General features: G+C 38.2%; 1 long non-coding RNA gene and 1 other non-coding gene across 2 annotated transcripts; both read right to left on the reverse strand.

Annotated features, from left to right (window-relative positions):
• Positions 1 to 3,095: 3,095 nt before the first annotated feature.
• On the reverse strand, positions 3,096 to 3,168 carry Trnas-aga. The gene has a single exon. It is a non-coding gene; the product is annotated as a tRNA-Ser (tRNA).
• A 6,433-nt stretch (positions 3,169 to 9,601) lies between these two features.
• Positions 9,602 to 13,243, reverse strand: LOC110450225. Its single transcript, XR_002462950.1, has 2 exons — positions 12,135 to 13,243; positions 9,602 to 10,911 (listed from the first exon to the last, which is right to left on the reverse strand). It is a non-coding gene; the product is annotated as an uncharacterized LOC110450225 (long non-coding RNA).

Genomic DNA, 13,243 nt, shown 5'->3' on the forward strand with positions numbered 1-13,243 from the left:
TGCACAAGGTTAATTATGCAGGCGTCACACTGTCCCGAAATTGACACCAGATGGCCATACGAATATGAAATTTTGAATTTCGCGCGAAGATGGCCCCGAACTTGGTCAACAGCTAATCAACAGCCGAAGTAAGTACGACGCCTACAGAAGTTCACACGATGGCAACCGAACAACACACGAAGGTAATACAAAGATGTGAATTTTTATTAAGTATTTTAACCGCAGGACACACGAAGGCCACACGAAGGCCGCACGATGGCTACGCGACGACGTATTGAGAGTACGATGCGTTCGAACTAGGTCACGAAGGCGTTACGTGACCTTCCGATTGTATAAAACCTTCGGCCGACCGTGGAAAATTCAATTGCTGATTGGAGATTATTGGGAGCAGAACACACTGTCAAGCCACCAAAGGCAGGGAAAGGCAGGGTAATAGGCTGGCTGGTAAATACAGAACTCAGAAAAGGAAGTAGGGGAAACTGAGGAATTAGAGGTCCAAGAAGACAGCACTGAGTCTCCAACCAGCGAGAGAAGGGGGAGATTGAGCTACTTAAATTCGGCTGTCTTCGCCGACACCATGGTCCCATCTCGATGCTATCTTACTTTAATACGATGGCTACACGACGGCAATGCGAGGCTTCACGTTGTCGTGTTGCCTTCCTTAGACAATCGGCCAGCATGTTGTTTCCTTCGTATTGTCTTCGTGATCACACGATGATCACACGAAATAAAGACGAAGAAGACACAATTTAACAAGATGGCCTAACAATGGCCTCACGAATTCAACACGAAAATGAACGTTCGCAAGGTATTTCGGCATTTTTTTGGCACCGCTCACGAAGTTGCTGCCGGAGTCTGAGAAACACAACCGGCGGTCATACGATGGTTTAAGATGCCCTCACGAATAGCCCGATGGTTTAACGATCATATCCGAGTTTGAACATTTCCTTTATCGTGTGTCCATCTGGTGTCTATTTCGGGACAGTGTGACGCCTGCATAATGAATTTACGTAGTTCATGAGACCATATCAGCATTACCTGTTCTGTAGACGAACTGAATTTAATTGACTATCAGAAAACAAGACTCGTCTATTATATATAACTATTCACTATTGATTTTCTTAAATACATAATTAAACCCTCTTTGTAATTGACGAAAGATGAGTTTATCCTAGTGGTTGGAATGAGAGAAAAATAATCCTACATGCCCAAGAGTGTAGGACACAGGGACCTGAGAATTTGTTACAGCTATATTTGGACCGAAACTAATTAAGGTGTTCAGAGTAATTTTACATGTTTTAGGGGTTTAGATCGACTTTCGGTTAAAATGACACCCTCCAATGATCATATATTTGAGAAGGGAGGAAAGCTCTCGATGTCGAAATGTCGACCCCACCTTACTTTCTTGCATCAAAAACAACATTTCTAGTTGATCTACGGGAACATGTTTGGTACCATTGGAAGGATGGATAATTTTTCTTTTAAAAACCTCCTACATATATATGCAAGTAAAATGGATTCTCCTTCAGCGGACATGAACTCAGTTTCCTCCAAAAACACACGCCATTTCACAGTTTCAAAGTTTTTCGCAGTCAGCCTGCTGAGACATGCAGTGTTGGATTAGCGAAAAAATGGCTTCCAGCCAATTCACAATCACACCACGGTTATCGGAACGCGGCTGATGTCAACTTCATTAATATTTTAAAAAGTGGCAGGCTGACAGTTGTAATCTGAATACTAAACCATAATCTCTGATTTTTTGGTTAAATGAGAAACTATCAAAAACTATTATTTGTTACAGTAGAAAAATATCACTGCGAAACCTTAAATTTATTGGTAAATGGAATTCGATATGGCGTGCCAAAATAAAATCATTAAATAGACACGTATCATGTTATGAGTCCGCTAGTTAATGTAGGTGTATCGGTTACTAAGTGGTGTTGTAGGTTGGACAGATGGCAAGTAGCGGTTGTGTTAAAATATGGGCGTTCGTCATCGTGTTTACGCCTACCATGTATTACTACTTCAATTTATTATCAATTTGTATCCGTACTATTATACACGTATGACTGAACACGTTAAGGTTGACGATGGTCAGCGCTGCGTGTTGTATCTCCAACAAGGAAGAGTTCCTATTCGTTTGACACTTTTCTAGCTTAGAGTTGCCTACATATTTACGAATGCAATTAAGGAATAACCACGCCGTATACCCCAAACATAATTTTGGTTATCGCTTTTAATAATTTAAAAAAGACAGACAGATAACACTTTTTAGGTTCATAGTTGATGAATATATAGTCATTTCCGATTAAAACCATCGAAGAAAACACAACATTGCGCTTTAATTTCATCCCAATGCAACTTCAACCAATCAGAAGTTGGAATTGCAAATGCTGAGCAAAATAGGCTTTTTCTGTTTTTATATGATAAAACGATATAAGTTATACGATATAACCCGTTAAAGTTTAACATTGGCATAATTGATAAAGTAAAACATAGAGTTATATTCTAAAGAAATGCATTGATTTTATAATACTTTTTTATACAAAAAACTTCGGGCTTTGCTAGGATGTTTAGATCCCAGGACCCTTGATTATGAAACAAAATGCTTTAGCACTGCTTTAGATATTCATATAAAAGCTACATTGTACCAAAACTTCATCATGGATTAGATTGTCCTAATCCCCAAGTAACATCCATATATATTAACATTGCCACTATAAGTATTTCTACAGAACGTCATTTGATCGCCGTTATTTTGAAGCTTCTCATACCGCCTCCAATAACGTGTGACAAATTTTAGAAGCAAACATTGTTGATGACGTAAGGCTGTTATAGGAATCTCGTTTGCACTGGCGACAAATAAACACTTCAATATCGGAAGTACTGAAATACTAATATTTTGAACAATAATAGCTGCAGTAGAAAAGCTAGAATGCAAACATAAGTATTTAACGTTTTTTTAGTGATTATGCCGATATGAAGGCACACATAAAACCTAAATTCCGGTATCCCCTTGCTAAGCGTTTTTCAAATGCTCGAAGCAAGGATTGGCAAGCTAGCCAATTTTGAAACAGGAGAAAGAGAAAATGTAACGGCCAGACCGGGGTTCGAACCCGGGACCCTCCGTACTCTAGACGGACGCTCTACCAATTGCGCTACCTGGTCACCGATGATCGATCCAGTCCAGTTCCGCTACAGGTTTATCATGAGGTAAGGGCTCCGTGTGATATGTATGTAACCGATCCGCGTTCATATAGGCATGGTCACAGGAGATTTCTTTTCTTTGGTGTAACAATAACTTTACTCATAATACACAACTGAAGACGTCATTATAACATGACGTCATAATAAAATATATAACGTAATCACAATAACCTACGATTAATACTACTTGAGATGATTTGCTGTCTAAAATACTTCTATTAAGCATTGCTAGTCTAGCTACATTTGATTCCTCAGTCATTTTTTTCAGCATGCATACCTTCATAGCAGTCAAATCATATTTACTGTTTGGACTGTTAAAACATTTGTTCGTAATTCCATGGAATATCCCATGTTGAACGTCAGATCACTCTCGGATAAAAAAAATCTTTGAATACGAACAACTTTGACTAACAAGTACCAGTAATGAGTCCGAAATGGCCGAAATGTATGGCAAAGCCAACTTTAACATTTCTTTAATGAGTACACCTGCAGGTGGGGGATCGGGAAAAGAATACACCTGCTGTTACCCACTGCATGTATCGTAGGAGGCGACTAATGTGGGGAAGCCTGCAAAATTGGGAATTGACTTTTTTGTCCTCTATTTGGGGACACAAAAGCGACAAAAATAAATCTGCTGCACCCATTGTAATATTTGGGATCCTTATCTTTCTTTCTACTTCTAATTACCTTTTCATTTCCTAGCACCTTGCTTGACGAATCCTCACTTTTGGTTTTAATGTTGAGCGTTCGCCCATGTGAGGAAGGCAATGGGTTCTGTCCCCAGGCCGGAACATACCAAAGACCTTAAAAATGGTAGTAGTTATTCCCTGTTTAATGTTTAGCATTTAAGGGAATGACAACAACTGGTTCACCCGTTGTCAGTATAATGTGACCGGGCGGAATGCTGTGCTGGGTGCCTTCGGCATGGTGTTTCAGTGAGATATTTCAGTCGGCATCAGATCCGCGCTATCAAAAGGAGGCAAGCACACCAACATACCTTGTCTCCTGCATACACAGCCACGCATCCACTACACATATGGAGACACGTCCTTAAATGACCTTAGCTGTTAATAGGAAGCTAAAAATTTAAACCTTCAAGGAGCAATGTCGATCACGAAAGTCATAAAACTATACCATAGATCTAATATTATAGCATATATGAAATATCTTAGGTAGTATATAAAATATCTAACGTAGTATATGAAATAGTATAAGAGATATCTTATAAATGAGATCTCATTCAATTTTCTGTATTAGATATCTTATATAGTAAATATCCCATAAACTATATAAAATAGCTCGTATGACGAGAATCTCGTCACTATATAAGATATGTATATAGAAACGGAATTAGTCAAAAATGAAGTCTTCTCAGCCGGAATCTCTCCAGGATCTAGTACATGGTAAATGTTGTCAACAGCACATGGTCCTGTCGCCATCATGGCAAACCTCACGGGTGCGTTATATGGCAGTGTCCTATCTTAATGCCACGAAATTTTATTTTATATAAGATATCTCATAAAGTAACGAAATTTCCAAGTATATCAGATATCTTATATAGCATAGCAGATATCTTATTTAAAACATTAAATGAGATATCTCATATGATATACATCATATCTTATGTATTGAGATATCACATAGTATATTAGATATTTTATAAGATCACCAAGATCGTTCATAAGATATATCGTATATGTTATGATATTATCTGATATAGTATACAAGATATCTGATATAATTTGATGAAATATAGAATCGTTGTTTCCTTTTTTCGACTTTCTACATCGACAAACTGATTTTTCAATAGAAATCTATTGAAGCCAGAACTTGTTAAATGGACGCGTTATAAAAGGTTTTACACCAACTTTGATATGTCTATTACAATCCTTCAAAGTACGTACCCCCTCTTAGCAGAAACGCACTTTCGCAAATGACGTTATATACTGACAGACACTGGAAGCTTGCACTACCAAGAGCACTCATAGAGGCATGCCGTTTCCCAGAGAGTATTTTCTACAGGAAGAAGTCACAGGGCCAGTCTACAAAGGCGATAAACTATTCCATTGTCCGTTTGCACGGGGGCTGCCTGGTGACAGAACTTACTGAATGGCCCTCGTACTGCGGACTAGTCCTAAATGGACGAAATGACCAGATGGCCAGTACAATGTTCACCTTGTTTGGCTTTCTATTTCTGGTAATTGAATATTAAATTGGCGCTTCCTTCATTCGTATTTCTGGTAATTATTAAATAGGCGCTTCCTAAATTCGTATTTCTGGTAATTATCAAACAGGCACTTCCTTAATTCGAGCAGGCGCATCCTTAATTCGTATTTCTGGTAATTATTAAATACGCGCTTCCTTAATTCGTGTTTCTGGTAATTATCAAATAGGCGCTCCCTTAATTCATATTTCTGGTAATTATCAAATAGGCGTTTCTTTAATTCGTATTTCTGGTAATTATTCAATAGGCGTTTCTTTAATTCGTATTTCTGGTAATTATCAAATAGGCGCTCCCTTAATTAGTATTTCTGGTTATTATCAAATATGCGATCCCTTAAGTCGCATTTCTGGTAATTATTAAATAGGCGCTTCCTATTTCGTATTTCTGGTAATTATCAAATAGGCGCTCCCTTAATTCATATTTCTGGTTATTATCAAATAGGCGATCCCTTAATTCGTATTTCTGGTAATTATCAAATAGGCACTCCCTTAATTCGTATTTCTGGTAATTATTAAATAGGGTACTTCCTTAATTCGAACAGGCGCTTCCTTAATTCGTATTTCTGGTAATTATTAAATAGGCGCTTCCTAATTTCGTATTTCTTGTAATTATTAAACAGGCGATCCCTTTGTTCGTATTTCTGGTAATTATTAAATAGGCGCTTCCTAAATTCGTATTTCTGGTAATTATTAAACAGGCGATCCCTTAATTCGTATTTCTCATTATTATCAAAAAGGCTTCCTTAATCCTTATTTCTGATAATTATAAAAAAGGCGCTCCCTTGATTCGTATTTCTGATTATTATCAAATAGGCGATCACTTAATTCGTATTTTGGGGTATTTTAAAATAAGCAATCCCTTAATTCGTATTTCTGGTTATTATCAAAAAGGCGCGCCCTTAATTCGTATTTCTGGTAATTATCAAATAGGCACTTCCTTAATTCGTATTTCTGGTAATTATCAAATAGGCGCTCCCTTGATTCGTATTTCTGATTATTATCAAATAGGCGATCACTTAATTCGTATTTTGGGATATTTTTAAATAAGCAATCCCTTAATTCGTATTTCTGGTTATTATCAAAAAGGCGCTCCCTTAATTCGTATTTCTTGTAATTATTAAATAGGGTACTTCCTTAATTCGAACAGGCGCTTCCTTAATTCGTATTTCTGGTAATTATTAAATAGGCGCTTCCTAAATTCGTATTTCTGGTAATCATTAAAGAGGCGATCCCTTAATTCGTATTTCTCGTAATTAACAAAAAGGCGCTTCCTTAATCCTTATTTCTGGTAATTATTAAAAAGGCGCTCCCTTGATTCGTATTTCTGATTATTATCAAATAGGCGATCACGTAATTCGTATTTCTGGTACATTTTGTAACTGTTAAATAGGCCCTTTCTTAATTCGTATTTCTTGTAATTATCAAATAGGCGATCCCTTAATTCGTATTTTGGGATATTATTAAATAAGCAATCCCTTAATTCGTATTTCTGGTTATTATCAAATAGGCGCTCCCTTACTTCGTATTTCTGGTTATTATTAAATACGCACTTCCTTAATTCGTATTTCTGGTAATTATCAAATAGGCGCTCCCTTAATTCGTATTTCTGGTAATTATCAAATAGGCGCTCACTTAATTCGTATTTCTGGTAATTATCAAATAGGCGCTTCCTTAATCCTTATTTCTGGTAATTATAAAAAAGGCGCTCCCTTAAATCGTATTTCTAGTAATTATCAAATAGGCGCTCACTGTATTCGTATTTCTGGTTATTATCCAATAGGCGATCGCTTAATTCGTATTTCTGGTAATTATTAAATTCGTATTTCTAGTCATCATTATCGGTTATTATGTGTCACACAACATAATACACTGCCAACAGTTAGAATGGTTAGATTTCTGGGTTTACTCAGTGCACACACAGTACCTTTCCTAACGCAAATCTATAGACTCTATTAAAGTAGATTGATATTTTTTAAATTTATTTTAGCACAAAAGTATGATTACAATTATATAACATTTATTGTATGTTTATTGAGTACAGTATGCTTATCGGCTCAAGCGAAGAGTTCTATATTAATTTCTCTTCAGTTATCATCATAATAACGGCACTTTAGCAGCAATTTCAACATCATGGTTGCTATGTTTTTTTTACTCTACAAACTGTTAATACATTGTACACGACACAAATCTTACTGGTATAGTATAGGAATGCACATTCAGTCCTGGTAGTAGAAGTCTTCTCGAAGGAGTCATTATAGGCGAGGGCAAAGTCCAATGGGAATATGACTAATGCGGGTTAACAAACTTTCATATCACCCTACCACTAGGATTGTTTATAATACCGACAAACACATAAAGTCATTGTCACAGGTAACGATAAGGAATAAAATCATATTAATATTTTTGAATATAAGCAACAACTATTCTTACCTTATAAATTTGGTTTGGCGGTACTCTACCATTGGTTAGTGTATTAAAGTGTAACAGGAAGCCAAGGGGCCTTGATAGCGCACCTGGAATTTTCTATTTTAATGTAAAACCTGTTTATTATTGTACACTTTAATCAACAAGAGTACTGCGGGGCGGAACAATATACGCCCGTCAAATGCCATATAGTGTACACAACTTCATATCATGATTATAACGTATACCAAGTTTCAAAGAGATCCGTTGAAAAATTTAGGAGATTGCAGGACAAAAATCAAATACTGAGGGCAATAACTTTTGCAAAATTTGTCGAATCTTCAAGGAAACACAACAACATATCAGTTTAATTAAGCCTACTAAGTTTTAAAGAAATCCGTCAAAAAATGTAGGAGATCTCCGGACAAAAAATAAAATACTGAAATGAACCAAGGGCAATAACTTTTGGAAAAATTGTCGAATCACAATTATTTTAGGGGAGACACAACTTCATATCATGATTATAATACATACCAAGTTTCAAAGAGATCGGTCGCTAGGAGGAGATTGCCGGACAAACACAAGTTTACGCCGGACGGACGACGCCATACCATAATACTCCCGTCAAATTTGACGGGCGTATAAAAAGTGTAAATCCCTAAGCCCAGTAATGACGCTGAGGATAAGAGTGTATGTTTCTCCATCCCCAACAATTCATTATAACGTTAAGAGTAGGAATCTCAACTCTTTCAAATGCCAAAGGGTGAGGCAGGACCTCAGGGCTAATCCTAGTAGCATGAAAGTTTATATCTGCATTGCCACCAATTATATATTTTTGTTTATATGGCGGTGATCTTTAGTTCTTTGTTATTACCCACAATGTAAGTCCCAGGGGTGGAGCTGGATCCCTGACCCAATCCTGTCAGTATAAATGAACTTGTCTCTTCAAGCCTAGCAACTGTACATGGTTTTAGGGAGGGGATATCATGTTTCCATGTTATGACCTGAGGAGTTGGTCAAGGTCATTTTATTTTGCGAACTTTGTCAGGCCCAATCTCTGGAATGTTTAACCTTGAAGGTTTATCATGGTCATTTTTGTTCGCACACTTTGTTGGGCTCCATTCAAGGAAGCTACCACCATAATATACATCATTACTAAGCCTTTTGGTTCTAATAGAAGTTGTTTAAAGGAAAAGTTGACGATGGAGGACAGACGCTGCGCCATGACATAAGTTCAGGCCTGGTGAGCTAATAGCTGTCGATAAATCAGGAAAGTTTCACGATGAGAGCAAACACCTGCCGGAAGATGCTTGGTCAATTTTGAGCACATTGTAGTCTATGGATTTGTCTCAGTCATATGCGATATGTTTGAACAAATCAGTGCCGTGTAATACAGATATATCAGAGGCAGAGGTGCTGCCCTGTTTGCCTGGAAGTCATTACTTTTTCTGACAAGTTCACAAAAATAATCTGACATTTTTTTTGAAAATAGTCATCTATTAATATATTTCAAAGGTGAATTTCCTCTGTATCAGCCATCATTTAACAGACTTTCAATTCCCCTCACCAACACTTTGGATAGCTATATGTAAAAGGACTGCCTGGCCCGCTGTCCTAAATCATAAGGAATATCAGGTGAATGCACTAAACTCATCTGGACTATGTTATAAAATTGCAATCAGCTGAGCTAGTAAGTATAAGTATGGACAGTGGGTTTTGTGTAACAAATTGCATGGCAAGTGTTCTGCAAACAAATAACAACACCAAATACTATCAACAACCAATTTTAATGATGTATCAATATTTAGCACAGATACAAAATGTAAGTGAATTCATATATCTGTTGCTATTTTTCATTTCTGAAATCGTCTCCACGGGTGTGACATCATTATAATAATAAGTGTAACAATAAAAACACAGTGTAACCTGTCTGTCTTATATAAACCAGAGACCTGTATACACCAGATAATCCACTAGGATACCTGTACACACCAGACAATCCACTAGGATACCTGTATACACAAGACAATCCACTATGATACCTGTATACACCAGACAATCCACTAGGATACCTGTACACACCAGACAATCCACTAGTATACCTGTATACACCAGACAAACCACTAGGATACATGTATGCACCAGACAATCCACTAGGATACCTGTACACACCAGACAATCCACTAGTATACCTGTATACACCAGACAAACCACTAGGATACATGTAAACACCAGACAATCCACTAGGATACCTGTATACACAAGACAATCCACTATGATACCTGTATACACCAGACAATCCACTAGGATACCTGTACACACCAGACAGTCCACTAGGATACCTGTATACACCAGACAAACCACTAGGATACATGTATACACCAGACAATCCACTAGGATACCTGTATACACCAGACAATCCACTAGGATACATGTATACACCAGATAATCCACTAGGATACCTGTATAAACCAGACACCTTACTAAGTCCAATTGTACCTAACTAAATATAAGTTGAACCTGTGTAATCTGGATACCTGTATAAACTGGACATCATACTATAAATATGAACACGTAGTTTGAACCTGTATCACACTGATACCTGTTTAAAATGAAAATCAAACTAGGTCAAGCTGTTAGCTTGAATAAACTGGACATACAATATAGTCACTTAAATCACGTAAATCCCATTAAATAGTTTACTTCTGGGACATGTCTTGTAAGTTGTGTATGATATATATCGGAGTATCTTTACTGACTCTGATGTGAAGTTCCCAATATAGCATGTGTAATCATTTAAAAAACACATACACTTGCCACGGTCTAGTGCTCTAGTACATGTACTACACAAAAGGGAAAGGAGTACCAAAAACCTTGTCCAGTGTGCTAGACCACAGGGAAGGGATTACCAAAAACCTTGCCCAGTACAGCCAATACATCCCAGACCACAGGGAAGGGATAACCAAAAACCTTGTCCAGTACAGACTATACATACCAGACCACAGGGAAGGGATTACCAAAAACCTTGTCCAGTACAGCCTATACATACTAGAAAACAGGGGAGGGATTATTAAAAACCTTGTCCAGTGTGCTAGACCACAGGGAAGGGACTATCCAAAACCTTGTCCAGTGTGCTACACCACAGGGAAGGGAAGGGATTATCAATAACCTTGTCCAGTGTGCTACACCACAAGAAAGGGATTATCGAAAACCTGTCCAGTGTGCTAGACCACAGGGAAGGGATAATCAAAAGCCTTGTCCAGTGTGCTACACCATAGGGAAGGGATTATCAAAAACCTTGTCCAGTGTGCTACACCACAGGGAAGGGATTATCAAAAACCTTGTCCAGTGTGCTAGACCACAGGGAAGGGATTATCAAAAACCTTGTCCAGTGTGCTAGACCACAGGGAAGGGAAGGGATAATCAAAAACCTTGTCCAGTGTGCTTCACCATAGGGAAGGGGTTATCAAAAACCTTGTCCAGTGTGCTACACCACAGGGAAGGGATTATCACAAACCTTGCCCAGTGTGCTACACCACAGGGAAGGGATTATCACAAGCCTTGTCCAGTGTGCTACACCACAGGGAAGGGATTATCACAAGCCTTGTCCAGTGTGCTACACCACAGGGAAGGGATTATCACAAACCTTGTCCAGAGTGCTACACCACAGGGAAGGGATTATCACAAACCTTGTCCAGTATGCTACACCACAGGGAAGGGATTATCAAAAACCTTGTCCAGTGTGCTAGACCACAGGGAAGGGAAGGGATAATCAAAAACCTTGTCCAGTGTGCTTCACCATAGGGAAGGGGTTATCAAAAACCTTGTCCAGTGTGCTACACCACAGGTAAGGGATTATCACAAACCTTGTCCAGTGTGCTACTCCACAGGGAAGGGATTATCACAAACCTTGTCCAGTGTGCTACTCCACAGGGAAGGGATTATCACAAACCTTGTCCAGAGTGCTACACCACAGGGAAGGGATTATCACAAACCTTGTCCAGTATGCTACACCACAGGGAAGGGATTATCAAAAACCTTGTCCAGTGTGCTAGACCACAGGGAAGGGAAGGGATAATCAAAAACCTTGTCCAGTGTGCTTCACCCTAGGGAAGGGGTTATCAAAAACCTTGTCCAGTGTGCTACACCACAGGTAAGGGATTATCACAAACCTTGTCCAGTGTGCTACACCACAGGTAAGGAATTATCACAAACCTTGTCCAGTGTGCTACTCCACAGGGAAGGGATTATCACAAACCTTGTCCAGTATGCTACACCACAGGGAAGGGATTATCAAAAACCTTGTCCAGTGTGCTAGACCACAGGGAAGGGACTATCCAAAACCTTGTCCAGTGTGCTACACCACAGGGAAGGGATTATCACAAACCTTGTCCAGTATGCTAGACAACAGGGAAGGGAGTTACCAAAACCTGCCCAGCACACTAAACAACAGAGAAGGGAGTACAAAAAACTTTGCTTAGTGAGCTAGCGTTGGACAACAGGGAAAGGATTCTTGACAGGTACATATAGATTAACCTTGTAAACATACTAGACAACGGAGAAGGGAGCTCCCAAACCCTTGTCCAGTACAGACAACAGAGTTCTACATTGTAAGTACCCAAAACCCTGTCCAAAACACTATATAACAGGGAAGGGAATATCCTTTTTGTCCAGTATACTAGACATGAGTATCAATAGTTTTTATAACACTTGTTTTTCTTTTTCCGTTGAGGATAGAGGGAGGTCAGTTTCACAGAGAGAAAAAAGTTTGGTTTGGTTTGTTTGTGTTTTACGTTCTATTAACAGCTTTGGTCATCACTTAAATCAATTCACTGTAATGATATTTAACTTATATTTATGGTGTAATGCACTTGTTTGCAGTGTATTTATTATTGTTTCTTAACTGCTCAAATGTATGCGTGCATAATGATGCATCTGTCTGTCTAATTCAATGTATGTATGTATGTACTGTATGTATGTACTGTGTGTCTGTCTGTCTGTGTCTGTTTCAATGTATATATGTATGTGTGTATGAGTATAAATGTAGATGTATTTCATGTGTGTTATGTTACTTGTGTATACTAGCTCGTTGTTTATTTACCCAGCTTATCCTTGTTTGTAATATTATGTTGTATATGGAATTTGTTAGGGTGTGAAAGAAGTATGTTTTGTGTTCTTTTCCTGTTCTCTATTGGCAAATATTTAATTTTCCCATTGCCCTTCCTATTTATTTTTTGTTTGTTTGACTGATGGATGTTGAATGAGAACCCTCCTGCGTGAGGACACCATATTATTAAGGGGGCCGACTCCAGGGCGCCCCAACCCTGGCAGCTCCTATCAAAATATTTATATATGTATATATATATCTGTGCTTGGAAGCAGTATATGTATATACATATTTATGAACAAA

This window comes from Mizuhopecten yessoensis, unplaced genomic scaffold, assembly GCF_002113885.1.
Source record: "Mizuhopecten yessoensis strain PY_sf001 unplaced genomic scaffold, ASM211388v2 scaffold5141, whole genome shotgun sequence".
Classification (NCBI taxonomy): Eukaryota; Metazoa; Mollusca; class Bivalvia; order Pectinida; family Pectinidae; genus Mizuhopecten; species Mizuhopecten yessoensis.